This window comes from Lepidochelys kempii, chromosome 3, assembly GCF_965140285.1.
Source record: "Lepidochelys kempii isolate rLepKem1 chromosome 3, rLepKem1.hap1, whole genome shotgun sequence".
NCBI lineage: Eukaryota > Metazoa > Chordata > Testudines > Cheloniidae > Lepidochelys > Lepidochelys kempii.
This window is the reverse complement of record NC_136382.1, coordinates 63,740,035-63,762,428: the sequence shown is the minus strand read 5'-3', so window position 1 is coordinate 63,762,428 and position 22,394 is coordinate 63,740,035. Positions and strand designations below refer to the sequence as shown.

Sequence of the window (22,394 nt, the reverse complement as noted above, 5' to 3'; positions counted from 1 at the left end):
TAGAAGCCTGACATTTAAATCTGATACCAGGCATTTCAAATTAGATGTATGGAAAATATATTGCTCCATAAGAGTCACTACTGTTTTCCCCTTGTTACTACATACTTGTAGGAATGTGCTCAGTAGCAGGAGTTAGGCATTCTAAACAAAACCCAGCACAGATTCAGTCCAGAGAGCACTAGAGATAATCAAGTATAGCCACCTGACACATGTTGGGAAAGCTAGGGTGTGTGCGCGCGCGTGAAGAAATCTCATGGTGACAGCAACATGAGGCACGCTATTAATGAAATCTTTGAATAGGTTTCTGAACATTGACACAAATTGCAGATCCACACTACTGCTGAGGAAACTCCAGCTTGCTGTACTGGAAGCAAGTAAACACTCCACTTGGTAGCTGCTTAACATGTGCTCCCTCTGGCCTCTTCCACACCTCTGCAAGATCTAGACCTTATTAATTATTATTATTAATGACATTACAGTAGCCCCTAGAAGCTGCAACCCAGAGACAACCCTACTGTGCTGGGAACAGTATAGACTTTCTGTATTGTAAAAGACAATCCCTACTCCAAAATGGACTCAGTCTTAAAAAGTAAGACACAGAAAGTAGCGGAAACAAATAAATGGAAGAAGAAAGGAGATGTGAGGAAAAGGTAACAAACACACATTTGTTTTTACAGAAGTCAGCAGTATCCACAAATCGTAGGTGGAGAGGCCCTGGGGATTTATTCAACCTAAAGAAGTCTCCATGGATGAAAACTCCACTGAGCTCCTGAATTATACAATCACAGAGACTGTACTCTAACTGAAGCTGCTGTGTAATATCTAAATTGGAATTCCATGGCTGCCCAATTCTGCCCTCTACTTAGGGGAAGAGTATGGTCTGATTCTCCTCTCCCACCAGGAGTAGCTCCACTGAAGTCAATGGAATTACACCAGCATAAAACTGGTGCAAGTATGACAAGAACCTGTCCAGCCCTAAGAAAAAGTCAAGTGCCTAGAAGCAGCAGGAGCAATGCACTCAGGATACTCATGAACTTTGTTCCCTAAGTCCTAATTCATGGGTTTAAGGTAGATACATAAAGTGGAGAAATGGTTGGAAGCACCTGTTCCTGTGTGACTGCTCTAAACTGGAGCTCAGCCAGGAAGGTGAAGACGTTAATCTCCCTCCTGACTTGGACAGTGAGGGACAGAAGAGTGAGCCCTTTGAGCCTGGAGAAGCACCTCCCAGCAGAGGCAAGATTCCCTACCTCACCAGTCAGATACCCAGCAAGAGACTCTTACCACACAGGGGCCGAAAGCCTTCACCACATTCCCAGGAACACATATTACTGTACAAGGAGACAACCATCTATAAGACACTGATCACCCTGGAGAGTAACTTCAGCCCTGCGCTTGCGTAGTTGCAGCAAGAGAGGCCTGGACCCTGAATAAGGAGTTCCAGTGTACAGAAGCCAGGGCACTCATTTATATAAGCTTCCTTTTCTTCACCCCTCCCCATGTGTCCTGAGTAGCACTGAAATATCTTGCTTTTGAGCTTTTTCTCTTTCATGGGCTCACAAACAAACAACTTTTCTGTTGAATAGGTAGGCCCAGCGCAGATGGTAAATATCTCTTCTTCTGATCAAAGCCTATACTCTATACATTTTCTGACAGACTGTATTTGAATTATGAGAATACAAAATGAAGCACTTCCACTTACTTTTAGATAGAAAAAAACCATAGGTGATTTGTGTACTGATTTGCGAACGGTGTCTTTTTCCTTCTGCCATATTTAATCCATTGTTTCCAAGACATCATTAGCCTTTGAGCCAAAAATGTTACAGCATTTCTCTGCTAAGAAAAACTTAACCTTATAGTTGGTAATAGGAAATGAATGGTTTTCACAGGCATTTTAAAGAGCAATAACTGCTTCCATCATATTGCAAGTCAACAGTGAAGCATTAGTAAATGGAGAAATAAACCTCTGAAATGTTTTACTTAGGGTTTTTCTTCTCCAAACAAACGCCATTCTGTTCTCCAGGAGGAAGATGATAAACAGAAAGAAAAGAACCACACCACCCAGATTTATTTTATTAAAGAACACTAACTTGAAAGGAATAAAAGAAAATACATCTGAACAGATGTAAAAATAGTTAATATCCCCATTTTCATTTTTAGTATGGATATCACACGAGTTAAAATGCTAAATGAAGGAGGTCACTCACAGACAATAGCCCTAAACCTTCTATACTTAAGCAATTATTATTGACATTTTCTTTTTCCGCATGTAAATAAGCCAGTATACCAGGTTCCAAAATTCCTGGCAATTTTTCTTTTTTGTAATAATGTTTTCCAAACCTAAAGTCACTCCTTCAATCAAGAACAAAAGAAAATCTTAACACAAACTTTCCCTCTAGGTACAATTGTAACCTCATCCAAATAAATTATTGTATTTGCCAATGTCTTGTTGCCCACCCAGGCCTTTCTTACATTGGTGCATTATAGCTCCAATCAAAAGAGCTCCCTTAAAATTCAGAAAAACCTCCTTTAAGGATTAAATCATTTAATTCCTGGTTCATTAACAAAGGAAATTTGAATTCTTCAAGCAGCATAAAGCTATTGTTAATCATCCATACCGGTGCCTGGATAACCATGGTGATTGATGCATTACAACTGCCAAAGAAAAGGATATAGTTCAGATTTCTACCTAGTGGACAAAAATTGACCAGATGATCAAACACAGTGGTTGGAAGTGCCAGGGTCGCAATTTTTTTAGTTGCTTGCAAGGGAAGTTACTTCAAGAAGAAAGGCAGTATTTTTTTCACTTGGATGATGGACCCAGAATATACTCAAAGTACATGATAGAGCAATAAATGATTTATAGTAGGTTGGCCACACTATCTGGAATGTCTATTTACTAGACTTTATAAACAACAACACTTAAGCCATAACCCTTTAACCAAAGCACCTTTCCAATTTATTGTACATACAGTTTGAACTACACTTTTATCAGAATACTGACAATAGTTTTGAAACTGGAGTATATTTGCTTTAGTCAAGTAGATACATAGGGCTAGCGTCACAAAGGACCTAGGTGCCTAACTGCCACTTTATGCATTTAAATTCCAGAATCAGGCACCACCAGGATTCACAAAATGCTTGCTTAGCTATCCCTGAACCCTGCGGGCACCTGAATTCCCTTGGCACCTCAATTTTTGCAGTAAAAGTTCCCTAAGCACCAATGTTATTGAACCTTGTCCTTTAAAAAAAACAGTATATGGAGGCCCGGAAGTTGGGGCCTTAAGCTCAGACCTCCTCCTGGCAGAGGTTATGGCCACCAGAAATGCCACCTTCCATGAGTGATAGAGCAATAAGCATGTTGTTAATGGTTCAAAGGGGGGGCCCCCATTAGTCTGGAAAGAACAAGGTTAAGGTCCCGAGCAGGGATTGGCTGTCATACTTGAGGGTATAACCTGCCCAGACCTTTAAGAAAATGGCCAACTATAGGATTGGCGAAGATTGATCGGCCAGCAACGCCTGGGTGAAATGCAGAAATGGCAGCCAGGTGAAACTTTATCGATGATATCGAATGCCTTTGCTGCTTCAGGTGCAAAAGGCAGTCCAAGATAAAAGGTACTGAAGTGTGCTTCTGCAACGACCAGATCGCAAATCTCTTCCACTTAGCTAGGTAGGTAGCCCTACTGGATGGCTTCTTACTGCCAAGGAGGACTTCCTTAAAGGGATCTGAGCAAGCAAATGCCAACGGATTTAACCAAGGAGCTTCCAAGCCATGAGGTGGAGAAACTCGAGGTTAGGATGCTAAAGATGGCCGTGGTCCTGAGTTATCAGGTCTGGGAGCAGTGGTAAAGTGACCAGAGTTTCCACTGACAGCTAGAGGACAGACGTGTAACAGTTCTGATGGGGCCAGGCTGGAGCTATCAATATCACCAAGGCTCCGTCCCTCCTCACCTTGAGTAGCACCTTGTGAATAAACTACAGCGGTAGGGAATCACCTGAGACCTTGTTATTGAGATATGAAAGTACTGTCCTTCAAGTCAATGACAGCATACCAATCCCCAGACCCAGGGAAGGGATAATGGAGGACAAAGAGACCATGTGGAACTTCAGCTTCTTCATGAATTTGTTGAGGTTTCGCAGGTGTAGGATAGGTCAGACAACCTCTGGCTTTTGGGATCAGGAAATAACAGGAGTAGAATCCCTTGCCCCTTAGTTCCTGAGGAACCTCCTCCACCGCTCCCACTCATAGAAGCATCTGCACCTTTTGCATTAGAAGTTGCTCGTAAGAGGGATCCCTGAAGAGGGATGGTGAAGAGGGGTGGGAAGGAGGTGGGGAGCTGAACTGGAGAGAATTTCCTAGTTATCACTGGGTGCTCCACACAGTATCTGACATAATACGGGCCCATGCAGGGTAGGAATGGGATAGTTGGCACAAGAAAGATTGGACAGTTGGATCCAGTTCTTGAACTTGTGCACCACCTTCAGGCACACCTTCAAAAGGCCTGTTTCTGTCCGGAGGGCTGTTTTGCCTGTCCAGAGCCCTGAGCAGAAAAAGGAGGAGGCCTCCTCCTATCATTTCTGTTATGCCTCCTGGAATAGTCCTGCTTGTTCTGAGGTTGATAGAATCGAGGCAGGGGCTAGGGCTTAAAATGCCTTCACTGCGGTCTGAAGGCCCAGGGACTTGAGGGTAGCCCTTGAGTCTTTAAGGCTATGAAGCCATGAGTCAGTCTTCTCTGAAAAGAAAGATGAGTCCTCAAATGGGAGGTCCTGAATGGTCTGGTGGACCCCATATGGGAGTCCTGAGGTCTACAGCCAAGAGCTTCTTTCTCATGGCCGTGGCCATGGTCCAGGCGGCCGAATCAGCAACATCCAGGGCTGCCTGTAGCGAAGGTCGTGCCACCTGCTTGCCCTCCTTCACCAAGGCAGAAAACTGCCCTAGATTCTTCTGGCAGAAGCTCTGTAAACTTTGACATAGCTCCACATGAATTGAAGCTATAGCTGCTGAGGATCACCTGGTGGTTCGAGATCTGAAGCTGAAGACCCATGGTAGAGTAGATTTTCCTCCTGAAGAGGTCCAGCTTCTTAGCATCCCAGGCTTTGGGTGAGGGCCCTTGATGCCCCTGACACTCGTGTTTGCTCGCTGCTCCCACCACTAAGGAGTCCAGTGGTGGGTGCGTAAAAAAATGTTCAAATCCCTTAGAGGGGACGTAATATTTCCTCTCTGTCCTCTTTGCCATTGGTGGCAGGGGTCTGCTACAGCCTTTTGGTGGTAATCTTGTATCATCTTAATGAGTGGCAGGGTAACTCAGGAGGACCCTGAGGGATCCAGGATATCTACTATAGGGTCTGAGGAGTCAGACTTCCTCGACATGGAACCTCTGGTTCTTTAGGAGATGTTGATGGACCCTGCTGTCCCAGCCACTGCTTCATCTGACAATGACAAAGACGATGCTCTAGCAGGGACTGGTTCTTGCTCCTGACCTTCCGTGCCGAGAGGATCATGCAGTGCCTGGTCTTCAGATGCAGTGAGCAGTTTGGCATGGGGTGGTGGGGCAGCTAGTCCCAAACTGATGGAGATGGAGGTGGTGTGTGGCTTTCCAATGCCACCGACAATGACCTCCTAGAATAGGACCCTTGGGCTTAGTGGAACACCCAGGGCATCCACAGAGCTGGAGCCTGCTATTGCCATGGCATGAGGGAAATTGCTGTATCTCCCTGTCCAACATTGAGCATCTGCATTCTGATCTGTGCTGGCTCCACCTGGACACAAAAGACTCCGCCTCCGAGTCCAATTGGGAGGACTCACTCTGAGAGGGCCATAGGGGCATAGCTCCCGCCTGTGCCTGGGAGTGGTGCTGGGAAACTGGGGACCGGGGTGGCTTCCGTGCTGGTCTGCTGCCAGAAGGCACCAAGGACCAGTGCCGAGGTGATCACGACCGGCATGGTACCATAGCTGGTTTGCACCAGGACAGCACCGAGAGTCTCTGGGGTGCCGTTAGTCTAGAGCCCAGTGCCCGGTCTCACCTGGGCAGGGAAGGCAATGAGCTCTCTCGCTGCCTTGAAGGTTTCCGGCACGGAGGGCAGCTCCAAAGCCTCTCCATGCTTCTCCCAGGTAGGGGAGTCTTGCGGTGTCAGACTCTACTGACCCCTTGTTGGGGTAGGAGTCAATGGTGCCGGGCTAGATGGTGCCGCGCTTGCATGGCCCAGCACAGGTCTCACTGCGCTCAAGACTTTTTGCCCCAGACTCGGCATGGGTGAGCATAGGCTTGTTACAAGCTGCATGGGGTTTAAACTCCAGGGACTGAGGCATGCCCCGATACTGGGGAAGTGGGGTGGAAAAGGGGGAAAACCCCAGAACAATTTCTTACTGGAATTCGAACTATACTATATTATAAGACCAACTACAACAACTAAACTAACTAAGATAACTATTTACAGAGAACCACTGGCTACAATGACCGTTAGGGAGAAGGCTTGCTGAAACAAAAGAAACAAGCATTCTGGCTAACCGTCACAGGTGATAAGAAGGAATTGAAGCGGTGTGGTTGGGACCTATATATGGCGCCATGGAGGCATGACTCCAGGGGGCGCCTGGACCAACCCAACAGGATACAGCTAGTGAAAAAACCTTCTGGCAACTGTGCACGAGGTGCATACACACCTGCTTGGAATAGACGTGGGCAAGCACTCGAAGAAGAATCAATAGTTTCAGTCCAGTTTCTGAGGTGGAAAAAAATAATCATTAAACAGATACTGACATTTGCTGAATTTGTCTTTGGAAAGGTCAAAGATTGAACTGCGTACAGAATTAACTATCCTCTTACTTCAAGAGGAAGTCACGTTTGAGCTGCATGGATGAAGCAATGTGGGGTAGCTTGCATCACTACTGCCATGCGGTGCCTGTCTTGTGGATAATTCAGTTTCATACAATGTTAATTGGGCACTTTTCAACAGAATTAAATTCACTTTTAAAATTATAAAGGGAAGGTCACAAGTGGCTATTTCAAAGATGAGCTCATTTTCAAGTACCTCGTGTGACCGGGTGCCTGGAATAGACCACACTGAAAATGTCACACTCAAAGCAGACTACAAGAAACAGGGCAGACAACCCCCAAAAACTGGTGGTTCATTCTGCAATTACATTAACCAATCAGTAGCAAAAGAGCATCTGTAGCACCACACTGGTTAACAAAAAACCAAACAGTCCTCTTTAGACATTCCAGCCCTTTCCCATCCATACACACAGGTCTAATATAGTGAGAGGTTACTGGAAACCCAATTCACCACATGTGAAGTTCCACTAATCCAAGGAATCGGGCACTTGCCCTCAGGTCAAGATGTTACCCAAATATCACGCTGTCAGCCAATCCTTAGTTAACTAACTAAAGATTTATTAATAAAAGAAAAGAAGAGAGTTATTGAATAATTAAAAGATTATATACAGTACATTACAAATGCTTGCAAGGTCCTTATATCAGATTTGTAGCAGTGATGGACGAGTCTACTGGCTTGCAAAGGTTTCTCTGGAATCATCCCAAAAGGTTAGACTACAAATGCAGTTTAGATGTAGAGTCTGTTAGAGTCTTTTCTTGCATTTTCCAGGGAATTCCAAGTAACTACTTGGAGATCCCAGTCCTATGGTTTGAACCTTTGCCTGTTTAAAGTTCAGCAGATTAGAGGTGCAGGATCAGGCCCGAGATTTCTCTTTTATAGCTGAAGCTAGCTGTTGAGTGTTTTGAGCACAGCATGTGACTGGGGGGTGATTCTTCCTTGAGCACACACTGACCCACCACTTTGAATGTTAACTTCAATTTCCTATGCATGCACAGGTAATCTAGTTACACTCATTTACATAAGGCAACAGCCGGTCATTCATTATAACAGGGATAGATAATATCTACATTGTAATTCAGTTTATTAGTTTCCTGCAGTGTCTAATATCTTTGATCTTAAGGTTAACTGAACACAGTTGCATACATAATGTAAGGCAATTTAGACATGAAAACGATTTAGCATCTAAAAGCTAATCTGGTTACACTGGTAAACATCTAACAGGATACAGGTATACAAACAAGCACATTTAGCATCTCGCCTTGATTTCCATTGCTGCAAATGAATGGGTTAGTGATTGCTGGTCTAGTACATCTTCTCTTTGATATTCACATACAAGTGCATTGTCCTGATACAATTGTAATGCCTCTTGTCAAGTTTCAGAGTAGCAGCTGTGTTAAGTCTGTATTTGCAAAAAGAAAAGGAGTACTTGTGGCACCTTAGAGTACTCCTTTTCTTCCTGTTAAGCTATGAGTCATACACAGGTTAGCTGATTTGCTAGCATCACACCTTGCATTCAATATATTTGCAAAATTCACAAGACTCTAGAATCTAATATCTTAAAATCCTCCCGCACAACCTTAAATTACATTAAAAAAATCAATTTTTAAAATCTTGTGCTGATTTATAGTAGGCGTATGCATTTTTACCCCAAATTCTTGCTGAATATAAAGATAGGGCCTGATCCTGCACCGCTGTAGTGAATGGGAGATTTGCTCTTGATTTTAGTGGATGAAGCCCTTAGTCACAGAACAGCCAGTATCAGAAATATATTATTTCTTCAAATATAACATTACAATATCCATTCTTTTCATATTCCCTAAAGATCTGATATCTTGCAGAAAACTGGAAAAGCTCCCTAACATTTAAGAGCATTCACATCACAAATCAAGTATCACTGGAATCGAATTATTTATTCTATCTCAATTTCTAATAACCCAACTAATTTTTAAGAAATATATCATGAAACACTCTCGTCTTTCAGTTACAGTCACAGCAGCAGCAGATGCTTAATAATTACTAGCCTTCATTAAGTGGTTGAAATTAGGCGCAAAAGGATATTATGTTCTCCTCAATGTATGCAAGAATGTTCCATACTGCTGCCTGTCTCAATACAAAATCAGATCACTATATGTTTACAAATCAGGACAAACTGTTTTGTTTCCTGGATAGGAAATAGCAACCTGAAGGAGGCCATGCAATTGGTGTTCGTTTATAACTCTTCCGAGTCCTCTTGTTTTTATTAAGAATTACCATTACCACATTTTACCAAAAAAGAATTTTTTTTTAAAAAAAAGCAACAAAAAAAGATCAGATTTCATACAATAAATGATGCCCAGGTTCTGGGCCACTAAATACATTTCACTTGTCAAATTTCACACACCTACTACAATGACATTTAATCTAAACATTTAAAAAAAAAAAAAAGCTTCCATGGAACTCAGTTGGAAATCTCAAAATAATCAGGCATTGACAAAGTGAAAACTTAACAATAAAATCTGGTGCACCATCTGATGCCAGCCAAGCAAAAAAACCGAACAATAATTCTCTTCAGCAAGTTTTTAAAAAAAGTGATTGCTATGTGCTCTAAAGATGTACATTGTCTGGAATCAGATCAAGAGTGCAGGGAGTTTACCAACTTCATTGCATTTTCTGCACCTTAATAGTTAAGATATTGGATTTTGAAAAGTTAAGACAGAACCAAGCACAGTTTGGTCTATAGTCCATGCCCCTATGTTTCCTAACAATATAGGCAGGTGTCAAATATAAAGGGAAGGGTAAACCTCTTTAAAATCCCTCCTGGCCAGAGGAAAAATCCTCTCACCAGTAAAGGGTTAAGAAGCTAGGATAACCTCACTGGCACCTGACCAAAATGACCAATGAGGAGACAAGATACTTTCAAATGCTGGGGGGAGGGAAAAACAAAGAATCTGTCTGTGTGATGCTTTTGCCGGGGACAGAACAGGAATGGAGTCTTAGAACTTAGTAAGTAATCTAGCTAGATATGCGTTAGATTATGATTTCTTTAAATGGCTGAGAAATTAAGCTGTGCTGAATAGAATGGATATTCCTGTCTGTGTGTTTTTTTGTAACTTAAGGTTTTGCCTAGAGGGATGCTCTATGTTTTGAATCTGTAAGGTATATACCATGCTGATTTTACAGACGTGATACTTTTTACTTCTACTAAAATCCTTCTTTTCAGAAACTGAATGCTTTTTCATTGTTCTTAAGATCCAAGGGTTTGGGTCTGTGGTCACCTATGCAAATTGGTGAGGATTTTTACCAAACCTTCCCCAGGAAGTGGGGTGCAAGGGTTGGGAGGATTTTGGGGGGAAAGACGTTTCCAGACAACGCTTTCCTAATAAAAATAAACCCAGATAAACGTTTGGTGGTGGCAATGGAAGTCCAAGGGCAAACGGTAAAATAGTTTGTACCTTGGGGAAGTTTTAACCTAAGCTGGAAAAAGTAAGCTTAGGACGTTTTCATGCAGGTCCCCACATCTGTGCCCTAGAGTTCAGAGTGGGAAAGGAACCTTGACATGGTGGCAGAGCAGCGGGATTAACTTGAAATCATTTTTTGAGATCAATTTGAGATTTTTTGAACCAGAAAAACAGATTTTAAAAGGAAATTTTTAAAATCCTTTGGGCTGCTAGAAAGCAGGTCTCCAACTGGAAATAGTTGGAAGTTTTTTTTGCTTTGCTTTGGGGCCAGAGCAGAGACAAAAGGGAATTATCTTTTGTGAATTGTAGTTTCCTCTACCTAAAGGCAGAGTAGTTAACCTCCTGCAGGGAAATTCACAAGTCTTCACAGACCTGAAGTTTTGTTTTTTTTTACTTAAAAATGGAGGCAAAGGACAAAGAAAGGGAGGCAGCAAAAGAGGCAGAACACCACCAAGCGGCTGCTCACGGGACAGCTATGGAGGCCAAGGAAAAAGATATGGAAGCAAAGGAAAAAGAACTGGAGGAGAAGGAAAAAGAGAGGAAGCATGTGGAGGAAGAGAAAGAAAAAGAGAGGAAGCATGAACTGGAGATGGAAACGGCAAGGGCTCAGCAGAATATACCAACAACCCTAGCAATCCTTCTCCAGGTACCAATTCCCATCCCAGAAAGTTCCCCACCTACAAGGCAGGCGATGATACCGAGGCCGCCTTAGAAAACTTCGAAAGGGCCTGTCTTGGGTACAGCATCTCTACAGACCAATACATGGTAGAGCTGAGGCCGCAGTTCAGCGGACCCTTAGCTGAGGTGGTGGCTGAAATGCCTAAGGCACAAATGAACCAGTATGAACTGTTTAAAACCAAGGCGAGAGTCAGAATGGGGCTAACACCTGAGCGTTCCCGTTGGCGATTCAGAGCCCTAAGGTGGAAACCAGTAAACTACTACGCACACCACTGAACAGTATCTCAGAAGCTCATGGTTTGTTTTTTTTATTATACAACAGATAATTTCCAAGGATTTCAGCTGAAATCTCCCTGCCACTTGCCCAAAGAGCTGAATTTCAAGGATGAATAATAACAAGAGCATTCTAGCTGACTGCAAAGCTTTCATGGTGGAGGAAAAGGGGGAGAAGTGGTCCCCAGGATCAGCATTTTTCACACCATTTATGTCTTAATAGATCATTATAAAAACCACTGAATTGATTCTGAACATAAGGAGCCCAGGCAGACTGCCGAGTAAAGATGTTATGTGCTTATTCTGGTCTCACCCACCAACCAAAGGTCTGCTCTCCTCAGTAACTAAAGCATCTGGGTGGTCTTCACAAGCAAAACACATTACATTAATCCATCCAGGAGATAATCTAGATAGGAAAGGTAAGATTCACATTGGAAAGGAAAAGCAGAGAGAAATTCAGGCAATTGCTGCCAACTAGGAATCCAGGAGCAGCAAACCAGGATAATTACAATCCAAAGACTGCAAATCACTGATACCAAGGACTGGGAGCTATCACAACCCCATCAGGTCATCCAGAGATTTCTATTTACACAGTTTCGCCTCAGTCTTGTCTGAAGTGATCATAAACCAATTACCTTTCATCCAATACCCTAACTCAATCAGACGGGGATAGCAAGTGAACTGTAGAACTCAGGTATGAGGAAAAGCAGATGTAGAGCAGTTAAATGTGCTGCCACATATAAGTGTGGTATTGGGGTTATATTGTCATTCTCGAGTTCACTGACACTGAAAAGCCTATTAAGAAACTATACTTTCTGTAGATCCTTACAGTGTGCCGATGCGCAACACCAATAAAAACAGGTGCAGACAAAAACAAAGCCGCAGGTTTTCAGTTCATCTGTAACTTCACTAACATGAACACAGGACTGGGAACTTCTACATTCTAATCCCAGCACTGCAATAATTTCCTCCATAACCTTAACCATTGTGTGCTTCAGTTTTCTCATTTTTTGAGCTACCACTTACTTTTCAATCACCTGCAACCTCCTCTGAATTTACACATTGGTCCTAAAAGCCCACTTCTTTGGCCTAACTTTGCATCATTGACTACCTGTGAATGTTTCCTCCAATCAATCTCAGTGTTCTCCACAATGAATTTGCAGTTTAGACAAGAGCACATAATTATATGGCTAATAAAGTAGCATGCATACTCTATAGTACTATAAAATAAATAATATTCCATAAAAGGAATATGGTAATGATTACTTACCTAACTCCCTGGGGTGTTTGTGAGAATGATTGCCAAGTGCTTTGACTATGGATAAAGTATTATACAAAGTATTATTATAACTCTACGTTTCAACAGTGACTAATCACTTAAAGCCCTATTTTGCTCTTAGACACTCAACATAATCAGTACCTATGGATTCAATGCAAAAGAGTAATTCTGCCTATTTTATAAATTAATGTCCCTATCAGATGTAACAAATATCCTACTACTGAGGCTAACACCATTTTCCCACTTGGCAAGCCAAATCTATGTAACTGGTATCCACACATGCCTAGAGGAAAAGATCACTTTCAAAAGCACTTCAACCAAATAGATGTTATAATCCCATTCTGTACTAGTAATCTTGTTAATAAATAAGAAGCTAACACTGGAGCAAGTTATTCTGAGAACTAAAAAATTGTCTAACTTTCTAAAACAGGACAATTGGCAGATTTGCTCTTGAAAACAATAACTCCTTTTATCAATCCAAAAGCTCAGTTTACATTAAACATTTTTTAAATACTATGATTTACTAATTGGGCAAACAGTCTATTGCATTCAATTAGCTACAACTTGAAACAGGTTTGCACTAAAAATGCCAGATCCAAACAACTGTGAATTTTGGGGGGACATTTAGATCCAGATGTGAACTTTGCAGGTAGGAGCCACTTACAAAAAAGGGAAGACTGTCTTTATTTAGTTACAGGTCTTGCTTATTAACATGTTGATATGACAACATGAATGAAAACTTTCCATAATCTATTCCAAAGGATGTGGTAAATTCTCCATCACTTGCAGTCTTTTAGAAAGACCTTCAGTCATGATGTAAAGATATGCTTTAATACTACAACAAATCGTTGAGCTAGAAGCTAGGAATCACAAGGTAAAACTCTGTGGCTTGTATTATTTTTTCCACATCTCTTTAATAATGAGAATGTTTCTCACATTACTGTCACCCAGAACACAGCCCTCCAGGCTGGGAGCGGAGAGGCCATGTCTCTGCCCCAAAGGCAACAGGTCCCGTGGCAGCCACCAGCACACGATGGACAGAGTCAGCTTATGCGGAACAGACTTTAAGAGTTCAGCAGATAAATTGGAGAGACTACTAGGCAATGTTTCAAATACTGTGCTTCACTATTATCATCATCAGTATGCAAGCACTCTTATTCCCATTTTACAATGGACTCAGAAGCCAAGTCTCCTGATAGACCACTCACAAGATTCTGAGTGGTCTATCAAACCAACCTCCTCCTCTCATGGGGAAATATTTTAGATATTATTGCTATTTTCCTAGATATGCATTCCCATATAATAAGGAAATGTTACTTAAAAGAAATGTATCATCTTAATTATGTCTGGTTGAGGTTATTATCTTATGATTTTGTGAAGACACTGGAGTTGTATACTCAGTTATTGAATACATTTGGCTATTGAATGTGTTGGATGACTCTCATACTGTAGGTCATACACGTTCCTGGATTTTTTATTTTTTTTTAAGAAATGAAGCATAAACCCTCCAGACTTCACAATATACAGGGGGGGAAATACAAGTAGCTTCAATTCATTTCTTTCACTGCTGAACAAATTCTAGTTAGGAAGAGGTACACATGATTATATAACATATGAAATAGGTTTGTTTGCACAGATGTTAGTCTCCAGATGTTAACATGTTTAGAGAATCTAAGCTATTGTGACTTTCAATTTGAGGATTATTCTAATGACAGAATGGATAAAACAGGCCAAAAAGAAAATGTTTTGACTTAACACAGATTTCATGTTTGCAGTGTTGTTGTAGCCATGTTGGTGCCAGAATGTTAGAGAGACAAGGTGGGTGAAGTAATATCTTTTATTGAACCAACTTCTGTAGTTGAGAGAGACCAGCTTTCTAGCTTCACAGAGCTCTTCTTCAGGTCTGGAAAAATATACTCAAGGCGTGTCTACATGTGCAGCACCACTGCAGCGCATCTGGTGAAAACGCTCTATGAAAATGGGAGAGAGCTCTCCTGTCGGCATAATAAAACAACCTCAGCTCTGACATAGTGCTGGGCACACAAGCGCTTATGCTGTGTAAAAAACGGTTACTTTCTCGTAACTGTTGTTCTTCGAGATGTGTTGTTCACATCCATTCCACATTAGGTGTGCACGCACCGCGTGCATGAGCGACAGAAACTTTTTCCCTTAGCGGCTTCCGTCAGGCTGGTGGGCCACTGCGCCATGCATATATACCCCTGCCGGCCCGACCCCCTCCAGTTCCTTCTTGCCGGCAACTCTGACAGAGGGGTAGAAGGGTGGGTGGTGAAATGGACGTGAACATCACATCTTGAAGAACAAGTTACGAGAAAGTAACCAACTGTTTTTTCTTATTCGAGTGCTTGTTCACGTCCATTCCACATTTGGTGAATTACAAGCTTTCCTCTGGAGGAGGGTAGGAGTCACGGAACAACTGCTCTGAGGACCGCTCTGCCAACTGCTGTGTCCTCTCTGGCCTACTGGTTGACCGCATAGTGGGTCGTGAAGGTGTGCACCAAGGACCAGGTGGCTGCTCTACAGATCTCCTGGATCGGGACCTGTGAAAGGAATGCCATGGAAGTCGCCTGCGCCCTGGTCGAGTGGGCCAAGACCGCCTGGGCGGAACAACTGCAAGCTCATAGCACGCCCGGATGCAGCTTGTAATCCAAGATTAAATCCGCTGCGCCGACACTGGGAGGCCTTTTATCCTCTCGGCTACAGCCACAAACAGCTGCATGGATTTGTGAAAGGACTTGGTGCGCTCCAAATAGAATGCCAGCGCTCAACGCACATCCAGGGTGTGCAAGCTGCAGTGACTTGGGTCCGTATGGGGTTTCGGGAAGAACACTGGCAGACAAATGTCCTGGCCCAGATGGAATTGGGAGACCACCTTAGGGAGGAACTGGGGGTGAGACTGGAGCTGCACCTTGTCCTTGTGAAATACTGTGTACAGTGGCTCAGAGGTGAGTGCCCTCAGTTCGGACACCCTTCTGGCCAAGGTAACAGCAACCAGAAATGCCACCTTCCAGGAAAGGTGGAGGAGAGAACAGGTAGTGAGGGGCTCGAAAAGGGGTCTCATGAGCTTAGAAAGGACCAGGTTAAGGTTCCATGGAGGGACCGGGGGCGGGAATACAGGAACACCCTCTCCAACCCCTTAAGGAACCGTCCCACCATTGGGTGGGAAAACACCGAGCCCCACCCAGAGAACCCCGGATGGAAGGCGGAGATGGCGGCCAGGTGCACTCCAAGCAAGGACGGGGCTAGCCCTTGCTGCTTGAGGTGCAGGAGGTACTCCAGAATGGCCTGCACTGAGGCCTGGCCCAGCCGCACCTGTCGAGGTTCACACCAACTCGAGAACCTTTTCCATTTGACCATATAGGCCACCCTGGTAGAGGGCTTTCTACTGCCAAGCAGAATCTGCTGCACAGGAAGGGAGCACTGGCTCTCCAGGGCATTTAGCCACAGAGCCTCCACGCCATCAGGTGCAGCAACAGCAGGTCAGGGTGGAGAAGCCACCCGCCGTCCTGTGTAATGAGGTCCCGGTATAGGGGCAGGACTACTGTGGCCTCCACCAACAGCTCTAGGAGCGATGTGTACCAGTGTTGGCGGGCCCAGGCTGGGGCGATGAGGATCACCACCGCCCTGTCCCTGCGCACCTTGAGCAGCACCTTGTGCACCAAGGGGAGCAGGGGAAAGGCATACATCAAGCCCCCTCTCCACAGGATCACAAACGCGTCCGTGAGTGAGCCCGGGCTGCGGCCCTGGAACAAGCAGAACTGCGGGCACTGGACGTTGGCCCTGGTGGCAAACAGATCTACGCGGGGAAACCCCCACCTGCGGAAGAGCAAAAGCACGATGTCCACCCTGAGTGTCCACTTGTGCATACGGTACGACCTGCTGAGGGAGTCTGCCAGCTCGTTCCGCACCCTCGGGAGATAGGAAGCCTCGAAGTGAATCGCATGGGCTATGCAAAGGTCCCAGAGGAGAAGAGCCTCACAACAGAGTGGCGAGGAACGAGCCCCACCATGCTTTTATATATAAAACATAGCAGTAGTGTTGTCTGTCAGAACTGTCATGCTGTGACCACTCAGGGTGGCATGAAAGCTCTGGCAGGCGAGACGAACCGCCCTGAGCTCCTTCACGTTGATATGGCGCAACCGCTCTGCTTTGGACCACAACCCCTGCGTCATGAGGTCCCCCAGGTGAGCCTCCCATCCATGGTCTGACGCATCCGTTATCACCGTCAGGTCCAGAAGTCGGGCAGCAAAGGGGATGCCTTCGCAAACCGCGGGCTGGGACTGCTACCACAGCAGGGAGTCCAGCACATCCCTTGGGGCTGTCACTGGCAAGTCCAGGGGGTCCCTGCCTGGGTGGTACACCTGAGCGAGCCATGCCTGCTGAGTCCTGAGTCTCGGTCTCGCATGCCTGACCACGTGCGTGCATGCTGCCATGTGGCCCAGCAGCCACAGGCAGCACCTGGCTGCTGTTTTGGAAACTGGCACAGGGAGGTCACCGCATGCTGGATAGCCTGGAATCGGGATACTTTAAGGCTTACCCTGGCTTGCACCACATCCAGGACCACCCCTATGAATTCCACTCTCTGCGTGGGTACGAGCGTGGACTTTGGGACATTGACCAGGAGCCCCAGTTCGCAGAACAATCTCAGGGCCACCTCCACGTGGCCCCGCACCTCCTCCTCAGATCGGCCTGCCAGGAGCCAGTCATCGAGGTATGGGTACACCCACATTATCTGCCTCCATAAGAAGGCCGCCACGACCGCCATGCACTTCGTGAACACCCTTGGGGCCATGGCTAGACTGAACGGGAAAACTGCAAACTGGTAATGTTCTCGACCCACGGTGAAGCGTAGGACCCATCTGTGTGCTGGGAAGATGGCGATATGAAAGTACACGTCCTTCATGTCGAGGACGGCGTACCAGTCCCCTGGATCCAGGGAAGGGATGATCATGCCCAAAGAGACCACGTGGAACCGGGCCTTGACCAGAAACTTGTTGAGCCCATGCAGGTCTAGGATGGGGCAAAAGCCCCCTTTGGCCTTGGGGATGAGGAAGTACCGGGAGTAGAACGCTTTTCCCCTTAGGCCGTAAGGCACCGCCTCTACCGTCCCTGCCTCTAGCAGCAAGTGGACTTCCTCCTCTAGGAGATGCTCGTGAGAGGGGTCCCTGAAAAGGGACGGTGAAAGGGGGGGAGGGGAAGGGAGGCGAACTGCAGTCAGTACCCGTTCCGCACCATGCGTAAGACCCAACCGTCTGACATAATGGTAGACCATGCACAGGAGAAACAGGACAGGCAGTTCACCAAACAAGTGGACGGATCTGGTGACTGATCTGGTACGCTGTCCTCGAGTGCACCTTCAAAAGCCTGGCTTAGTGCCCGGCTGGGGTTTGTGCTGGCCTTGGTTCTGGCCCGGCGCATTATTATTATTGTTATAGCGCCGTTGCCTGTTATCCCTGCCTCGCCTACGGTAAGGCTCATGCCTATGGCAAGGCTGGTACTGGTGCTGAGGGGGAGGCTGTGGCTTAAAGGGCTTCCTCTGGGTTGCTGGGGTGCGCATACACAGCGACTTGAGTGTAGCTCGCGAGTCCCTGAGGCTATGCAGCCTCACGTCTGTCTGGTTCGAGAAGAGCCCGGACCCTTCGAAGCGGAGGTCCTGGACTGTATTCTGGACCTCAGGGGGCAGGCCTGACTTCTGGAGCCACGCCGAGCGCCTCATGACCACCCCTGACGCAACTATTCTAGCCGCAGCGTCCGCCGAATCCAGGGAGGCCTGGAGAGAGGTCTTGGCTACTGCCTTGCCCTCGTCCACTAGGGCCGTGAATGCTTGTTGGGAACCTTGCGGGAGGTTGTCCTTAAACTTCCCCACCGCCGCCCAGGACTTGAAATTGTGCCCGTTGATGATGGCCTGCTGGTTAGCAATCCTTAACTGAAGGCCCCCAGATGAGTACACCTTTCTACCAAAAAGGCCAAGGCGTTTTGCCTCCTTGGCCTTAGGGGCCGGGGCCTGCTGACCATGGTGCTCCCTTTCATTCACCGTTGAAACCACTAGAGAGCGTGGACTTGGGTGGCAGAACAGGAACTCATAGCCCTTAGATGGGGCAAAGTATTTACGCTCCACTCCTTTAGCCGTTGGAGCGCTGGAGGCTGGGGTCTGCCATATAGTCTTATAGTTAGACTGGATGGTCTTAATGAGCAGGAGCGCTATTCTGGACGGACTTTCGAGGCTCAAAATGTCGACCAGGGGGTCCTCCTGCTCAACTGTCTCCTGGGCTTATAACCCCAAATTTTGGGCAACTCTGCGCAGCAGTTCCTGGTGGGCTCTATGGTCTATCGGTGGAGGGCCGGACACCTCTGTACCCGTCACCGCCTCATCGGAGGAAGACGAGGAGGCTCATAGATTCATAGATATTTAGGTCAGAAGGGACCATTATGATCATCTAGTCTGACCTCCTGCACAACACAGGCCACAGATTTCACCCACCACTCCTACAAAAAACCTCACACCTATATCTGTGCTATTGAAGTCCTCAAATCGTAGTTTAAAGACTTCAAGGAGCAGAGAATCCTCTAGCAAATGACCCGTGCCCCATGCTACAGAGGAAGGCGAAAAACCTCCAGGGCCTCTTCCAATCTGCCCTGGAGGAAAATTCCTTTCAGACCCCAAATATGGCCATCACCTAAACCCTGAGCATATGGGCAAGATTCATCAGCCAGATACTACAGAAAATTCTTTCCTGGGTAACTCGGATCCCATCCCATCTAATATCTCTTCACAGGCCATTGGGCCTATTTACTATGAATATTTAATTACCAAAACCATGTTATCCCATCATACTATCTCCTCCATAAACTTATCGAGTTTAATCTTAAAGCCAGATAGACCTTTTGCCCCCACTGCTTCCCTTGGAAGGCTATTCCAAAACTTCACTCCTCTGATGGTTAGAAACCTTAGTCTAATTTCTAGTCTAAATTTCCTGGTGGCTAGTTTATATCCATTTGTTCTTGTGTCCACATTGGTACTGAGCTTAAATAATTCCTCTCCCTTTCCGGTATTTATCCCTCTGATATATTTATAGAGAGCAATCATATCTCCCCTCAACCTTCTTTTAGTTAGGCTAAACAAGCCAAGCTCCTTGAGTCTCCTTTCATAAGACAAAGAGTACTTGTGGCACCTTAGAGACTAACCAATTTATTTGAGCATAAGCTTTCGTGAGCTACAGCTCACTTCATCAGATGCATACTGTGAAAAGTACAGAAGATCTTTTTATACACACAAAGCATGAAAAAATGGGTGTTTACCACTACAAAAGGTTTTCTCTCCCCCCACCCCACTCTCCTGCTGGTAATAGCTTATCTAAATTGATCACTCTCCTTACAATGTGTATGATAATCAAGGTGGACCATCTCCAGCACAAATCCAGGGTTTAACAAGAACGTCTTGGGGGGGGGGGGGGTAGGAAAAAACAAGGGGAAATAGGTTACCTTGGCTTTGTATCATCCGCAAACTTTATTAGCACACTCCCACTTTTTGTGCCAAGGTCAGTAATAAAAAGATTAAATAAGATTGGTCCCAAAACCGATCCTTGAGGAACTCCACTGGTAACCTCCCTCCAGTCTGACAGTTCACCTTTCAGTAGGACCCGTTGTAGTCTCCCCTTTAACCAATTCCTTATCCACCTTTCAATGTTCATATTGATCCCCATCTTATCCAATTTAACTAATAATTCCCCATGTGGCATGGTATCAAATGCCTTACTAAAATCCAGGTAAATTAGATCCACTGCTTTTCCTTTGTCTAAAAAATCTGTTACTTTCTCAAAGAAGGAGATCAGGTTAGTTTGGCACGATCTACCTTTTGTAAAACCATGTTGTATTTTGTCCCATTTACCATTGACTTCAATGTCCTTAACTACTTTCTCCTTCAAAAATTTTTTCAAGACCTTGCATACTACAGATGTCAAACTAACAGGCCTGTAGTTACCCAGATCACTTTTTTTCCCTTTCTTAAAAATAGGAACTATGTTAACAATTCTCCAATCATACGGTACAACCCCTTAGTTTACAGATTCATTAAAAATTCTTGCTAATGGGCTTGCAATTTCAGGTGCCAATTCCTTTAATATTCTTGGATGAAGATTTAGTCCCATTAAGCTGTTTGAGTTTCGCTTCTACCTCAAATCTGGTAATGTCTACCTCCATATCCTCATTCCCATTTGTCATCCTACCATTAACCCTAAGATCCTCTTTAGTCTTATTAAAGACTGAGGCAAAGTATTTGTTTAGATATTGGGCCATGCCTAGATTATCCTTGACCTCCACTCCATCCTCAGTATTTAGCGGTCCCATTTCTTCTTTCTTTGTTTTCTTCTTATTTATATGACTATAGAACCTTTTACTATTGGTTTTAATTGCCTTTGCAAGGTCCAACTCTACTTGACTTTTAGCCTGTCTCACTTTATCCCTACATGTTCTGATCTCAATAAGGTAGCTTTCCTTGCTGATTCCTCCCTTCTTCCACTCCCTGTATGCTTTTTGCTTTTTCTTAATCACCTCTCTGAGATGCTTGCTCATCCAGCTTGGTCTACAACTCCTGCCTATGAATTTTTTCCCCTTTCTTGGGATGCAGGCTTCCAATAGCTTCTGCAGCTTTGATTTAAAATAATCCCAGGCCTCCTCTACCTTTAGATCTATAAATTCTTCAGTCCAATCCACTTCCCTAACTAATTTCCTTAATTTTTGAAAGTCAGCCCTTTTGAAATCAAAAACCCTAGTTGCAGATTTATTTTTGTTAATCCTTCCGTTCAGTTTGAACTGATCACTTGAGCCAAGATTATCCCCTACAACCATTTCTTCTATGCGGTCCTCACTACTCACCAAAACCAAATCTAAAATGGCATCCCCTCTAGTCGGTTCAGCAACTACTTGATGAAGGCATCCATCAGCTATCGCATCTACGAAAATCTGAGCCCTATTATTATTACTAGCACTCGTCCTCCAGTCTATATCTGGGACGTTAAAGTCTCCCATGATCACACAGTTTCCATTAGTATTTACTTTATTAAAAACATTAGAAAGGGCTCTATCCATATCCAAACTAGATCCCGGCAGACTATAGCACACCCCAAGCACTATCCCAGGGGAGGCTCTAATAGTTTTCTTCCCCAATGTAATTTTTGCCCAGACGGACTCTGTCTTATCCATTCCATCGCTTCTTATTTCTTTACATTCTATCTCATCATTGATATACAGTGCTACTCCACAACCTTTACCTTTATTTTGGTCTTTCCTAAACAGCACAGACCCCTCAATACCTGTAGTCCAGTCGTGACGACTATTCCACCAGGTCTCTGTTACCCCTAGAATATCTGGTTTCACTTCCTGCACCAGTAGCTCTAGTGCCTCCATTTTGTTCCCTAGGCTCCTCGCATTGGTGAACAAACATCTTAATTTTTGCTGTTTGGCCTCGCTCACATTCTGTACCCGATTAGGCCCGGTCATTCTACAGCCAGTATAACCTATTAGACTGGTATCCACACTGCCCTTCCTCCTACCCACGGCTGTATCCTTTCTTACTTCGTTTTCTTCCCTCTCAATGCTAAAATCCAGTGTGGAGATTACCTGGACATCTCCCAACCATCTCCCCCAAATTCCTAGTTTAAAGCTCTCTTAATCAATTGTGCCAGCCTCCATCATAGAAGTCTATTTCCTTCCCTACTCAGATGAAGTTCATCCCGAGAGAACTGTCCTCTGTCCATGAATGCCTCCCAGTGGCCATACATCCCAAAGCCCTCCTTAGAGCACCACTGCCTAAGCCATCTGTTGATGGTCATAATCTTGTCACACCTTTGTTGCCCTTCTCTAGGAACAGGCAGAATCCC

The 22,394-nt window shown here is 44.9% G+C and overlaps 2 protein-coding genes across 12 annotated transcripts in view; one reads left to right on the top strand and one right to left on the bottom strand.

The window, feature by feature from the left end:
* Positions 1-1,077, top strand: part of LOC144930411 (uncharacterized) — a 45,878-nt gene extending 44,801 nt beyond the window's left edge. The window contains exon 13 of the mRNA XM_078852128.1: positions 678-1,077. The gene's annotated coding sequence lies outside the window, so the exon portion shown is untranslated. The remainder of the gene's footprint in view (positions 1-677) is intronic.
* Positions 1-22,394, bottom strand: part of BCKDHB (branched chain keto acid dehydrogenase E1 subunit beta) — a 290,535-nt gene that overhangs the window by 139,643 nt on the left and 128,498 nt on the right. Inside the window, exon 11 of one of the 11 annotated variants that reach the window (XR_012157977.2) lies at positions 11,515-12,534. The exons of the other annotated variants lie outside the window; for them this stretch is intronic. The gene's annotated coding sequence lies outside the window, so the exon portion shown is untranslated. Of the gene's footprint in view, positions 1-11,514; positions 12,535-22,394 lie in introns of those variants that run through there. 11 annotated transcript variants of the gene reach the window in all.